Source organism: Protopterus annectens, chromosome 10.part0, assembly GCF_019279795.1.
Source record: "Protopterus annectens isolate FY-2018-M chromosome 10.part0, PAN1.0, whole genome shotgun sequence".
Lineage (NCBI taxonomy): Eukaryota > Metazoa > Chordata > Ceratodontiformes > Protopteridae > Protopterus > Protopterus annectens.
In genome coordinates, this window is record NC_056744.1 from 691830716 (window position 1) to 691835793 (window position 5078).

The following is a 5078-nucleotide window of genomic DNA, read 5'->3' on the forward strand; positions in this document are numbered from 1 at the left end:
AAAACTGCAGTTTTACTCCGTCGCATATCACGTACTCAGAGGCGATCTCTGCCGAACACATAAAGCTATGTCAAACCCAGAGCTTTTGGACATGCTCCACTTAAGGAAATCCCAATCCCTCTGAGCTACACGCTCTAGGGACCTAAACCTTGTGATCACAATAAACAGAACATGCTGGAGGGATAGATTCCTGTCCCAGAGACTTCTCATACTCTGGAACAAACTACCTATCTGTATCAAACAAAGCTCCTCATTAGCACTCTTCAAGAAAAATCTTGATGATTGGATGGGAGATAAGAAATTCACCTCGGGGATCACTTCTGTGGCTCTGCTCGACAGTGGCACAGGAAAATAATTTTCTTGGGTGGCGAAAGCCAGGGTACCTTTTGGCTAGGCTTATATAGGCCCTAGGGCCAATAGCCTAGTACCTACCTATGAACCTATAAAGAGAGAGTCATGGTTATCTGCCTTTCTGGGGCTAAGATCCATCAAGTCACACAGACACTCAGGTCATTTAACTACAGGTACCAGTATGACTCTGTCATAGTGCATGTGGGTATTAATGACCTGAGACATACCTCCCCTGACTATATGAAGTGAGTCATGATCAATTTCACTGAGTATATGTCTCAGGCAGGTATGAGCCTAGTACTGAGCAGCATACACCTTCTTCAAGGATGATGCCACATTGCCAACATAAAATGACTGATTTTAACAATTGTCTTAGCTTCTGGTATCAGTCCAAGGGGGTATAATATTTGATGGCCTGGGAAGACATGGTTGACAGACCACGCTGCTTTGCCAGGGATGATCTGCACTTATCCCCTCTAGGCTTTTGGATATTGGGAATGATCTTTTCTACCCCTATAGTTCCTTTTTTAGGCAATGTCAAACTGGTAAATCTGCTTGAACCTGCAAAGGAATAGCTGGTGGTTGTACTGCTCAATGCTAGAAGTCTTAACAAGAAACTCCAGTCCCTGCAAACCTCCTACCTTTCCCTAGATAGGGTAGACATCTGTGTAGTAATGGAGTCATGGTTGAAAGTTGCATAGAGTACGCCAGCAATGCAAGGTTATAATGCCTTTCACACCTTTTGACCAGCTACTGCAGAGGAGGGAATTAAAGATGGAGAAGTCTCAGTCTACATTAAAACTAATCTCACATCCAAACTAGCTAAAGTGTATGACCCACTGGAACTAATATATGTGCAACTCATCATAAATAGGGTCTTATACTATACCCTTTGAAAACATAGGTCCCCTCTCCATGTCTCAATGTACTAGAGTCCCTCACCATTCAACCTAATGCCATACTTATGGGGAATCTCAACTACTCCTCTATAGATTGTGAATCCTACACCACTTCTAATGCACAAGCCCAGCAGTCCCTAAACTTTGTTATACCAACATCCTGGAACAGTTGGTCCTTTCTCCTATCAGGGGTACAAACATCCTTGGCCTTGTACTCAAGAACATGCCATGTTCCTCAACCAATGTAATGTCTTTGTTCATCAGATCTGACAATAAGGCAGTTTTCCTTGAAATAAAAATTAAATCCAGAGATCCGGTGAAACCAAAAACCTTTAGAAACTATTTCAAGGCTAATCTCTCTCTAATAAGTGACAGCATGGCTAAATTTCAAGCACCTCCAAACCCAGTAAATTGATAGCTGTACAGTGCAAGCTGTGACCAGTCGTATTAAGAATTAGGCTTGATTTAGCAGCAGATATATTAAAAAATTTGAAACTATACAGAGAAGATTAGCATGGCCCATGCACAAGGATGACACACATTATTGAAGCATTCCGTATTTTGCCTGGCATACAGGGCATTGTCAGACAGCACTCTGATGCACCTCCTGTATATTTGCAAAACAAACATCACCAGAATTACCCATTCTAAAACCTTGCCTGTGATATAAATAGGACCTGCTGGAGAAACAGGTATGTATCCCAGAGATTATCCTGTCTCTGGAAAAGGCTCCCCATCCAAGTGAAGCAGAGTTCTTCCCTAACCCAATTCAAGTGCAACCTGGACAATTAGATGGGGAACAGGAAATTCATCCCTAGTTTGGCAGCTATGTCTCTAATGGACATAGGCAACCTGCAAATGGTTCATCTCCCAGGCCCTAGCCCGTAAATGGTTCATCTCCCAAGCCCCTGTTTACACTTATCAAAGGTATCAGAACTTGCCAGAGATTTGGGATGCAGGGCTAGGCTTAAAAAGGTCCTTGTGGTCATTAGCCTAGTAAACACCTGTGAAACTTTGAACTTATAACACTGATGGAAAGTTTCACACAGTTACAGAAAAACAGTATTTCTAATTTTACTATATTTTCCTGACTAATCTAAAAGAATTACTGTTTCCTAGTTACATTAATTACTAACACAAGGCAAGATAATGTGGGTGAGTGGTCATTGTTGTCACATCCAAGACTGAATGCTGAGAGCAATTTCCTACTAATATCTAATTATTATTTCAGAGTTGATTACATAATAACATCACATCTGGTCATCTGACTTTGTTTCCCATGCTATCCCAACACTGAAAGATTACAGGATTTTAGCACCTGTATTGCCATGCCCACAGATACAGCTTTGCTCAGATCTCTTGGAAGCCCATGTAAAGCAGAGTTCTTCCCTAACCCAATTCAAGTGCAACTTGGACAACTGGATGGGGAACAGGAAATGCATCCCTAGTTTGGCACCTATGTCTCTAATGGACACAGGCAGCCTGTAAATGGTTCATCTCCCAGGCCCCTGCTTACACTTATCAAGGGTATCAGAACTTGTCAGAGATTTGGGATGCATGGCTAGGCTTAAAAAGGCACTTATCGTCATTAGCCTAGTAAACACCTATGAACCTATAAGACAAACTTAAAAGATAAGCCACCCTGGTGGAATTACTGCATTAATCAGTTACACAAACAAATGAAAAAAAATCTTAGCTAAGCATAGCAGAAATAAAACATACATACTAAAAGCCCCCTGACCAATTTAAACAGGCAGCTAACAGGATTAAATAATACTTCAAAGGCTAATTTTGAAGAAAAAATAGCTTCTCAGGCAAAGAACAGTCACAAAAATTTCAACAGCTATGTCTGTAACCTCATTGGAAATATGCAAGAATGTGCAGAACTTATTGTAAATGGCATCACCCTCACTGAACCAGAGACCATTACCAACCTTTTGGCTGACAGGTTCAGCTCAAATGTCTCCCCACACCCCCCCCCCCCTCTGGCAGTCCAAAGGAAATACCACATACCACAATTCCCCAACCATTACTAGGGAACAGATCATCAATGCACTTTCCAATGCCAAAAACACTGCAAAGATAGGGACCGACAATATCACAGGATACTTAATAAATAGCATGAAACATGACGTCTCTGGTCCACTTGAATCACTTTTCAATGGGAGGCTGCAGTTGGGTTATGTGCCCAAAGAATGGAAAATGGCTACAGACATTCCCTTGCACAAAAGAGGTCAGACCACTGATCTGGTTAACTACAGGCCCAAAAGTCTGACCAACCTCATTTGTAAGGCCATGGAAAGATTCATCATGAACATGATAAATGAGGATACAGATAACCTGCAACCTCTGGACCCATTACAGTTCGGTTTTGTTAAAGGAAGTTCATACCTATTAAATCTGGTGCTTTTTTGAGAGGGGTCACCAAGCAAGGATAAAAGCAAGACCGAGGACACAGCTTACCTCAACCTGGCCAAGGCTTTTCATACAATATCCTATTCAAGCATTATAGACAAGTGCATTAATTTAGGTATAAACCATTTTATCACCTGCTGTATAGCCAACTAGCTCACTGATAGGACTCAGGAAGTCAAAACAGGTCAGGCCACCTCTAACAAGAAGCCACTCATTAGCAGTTTCCCCAGGGCTCACTACTGGGCCTGCTACTTTTTGGCACCTATTTCGCTGAAAGGTAGCAAATGCTGAAGTTTAATGGCTGACTAAGTTTGTAGATGATTGCAAGCTTGGGGTTATCATCGACAGCCCTGCAGACACTAGCATTCTTCAAGGCCTATCTCTGATAACAAAGGGTGCCAAAGCCACAGTCTTAAACTCAGTGCTAAGAAATGTATAACTGTACCCTTTGGGAATTCAACTATCCCAGCTAATTACCATATTCATAATACATCTCTAAGAGTTGACCCAGTGGTCAGGGATCTGGGTACGCACTTAGACAGTAGCCTTATAGTCAACCACCCCATAGCCACAGTGGAGAGGAAATCCTTTTATGTTGCACAGCTTATAAGTAATGGCATGGCATCTAGGTCCAAAGAGGCCATTACCCCATTGTACTCCACTTTTATCAGATCAATCAAAGAATAGAGTGCACCCTTCGGTATGTACTTGACCAGGCATGTGCAACAACTAGAGTGACCTTAGAGCTTCCTTACAAAAAGAATACAAGGCATAACAAACCTGCCTTATGCAGAGTGCCTTAAACTCCTTTCCCTCTTGCTGAGGGGTGATCTATGCCTGGCTTACAAGGCATCTACAACCCCCACACTTATGAATATGTTGCATATTTGTAAGTCAAACAGTACCAAAAACACTAGGTCTAGGAACCTGAATTTTGTCTGTGAGACTTGAGCAGAACATGCTGGAGAGACAGATATGTGTTCCAGAGACTTCCCCTCCTATGGAACAGACTACCCATCCATGTGAAGCTGAGGGTGTCTATTATCCAGTTTAACTATAACCTAGACCAGTGGAGGGGGAACAGTAAATTTACACCAGGCTTGGCACCCATGGTCCCTTATGGACATATGTAGCTTATAAATGCCTGGCCCTCAAAGTCCCGTTTGGATACAGGAAATCACTATTCTTTCAGGAAAACTTGGGTAGGCTTAGAAAGCCCCCCCCCCGGGTCATTAGCCTGGCAACAATCTATGAATCTATGCTTGTGGAGTCTGCATGTCCCCCCCGCGGTTGAGTAGCGTTCGAAAGACATGCATGCGTAAATGGGTGTACCTTCATTGAAGGTTGGGCATCGAGCTGGCACCTCTGCATTTTGTAAAAATCTACTGCCAATCATTAGTAGACCAGAGTTCT

General features: G+C 42.5%; 1 non-coding gene across 1 annotated transcript; it reads left to right on the forward strand.

Annotated features, from left to right (window-relative positions):
• Positions 1 to 1710: 1710 nt before the first annotated feature.
• LOC122814651 lies at positions 1711 to 1814 on the forward strand. The gene has a single exon (XR_006366858.1). It is a non-coding gene; the product is annotated as a U6 spliceosomal RNA (small nuclear RNA).
• Positions 1815 to 5078: the final 3264 nt, after the last annotated feature.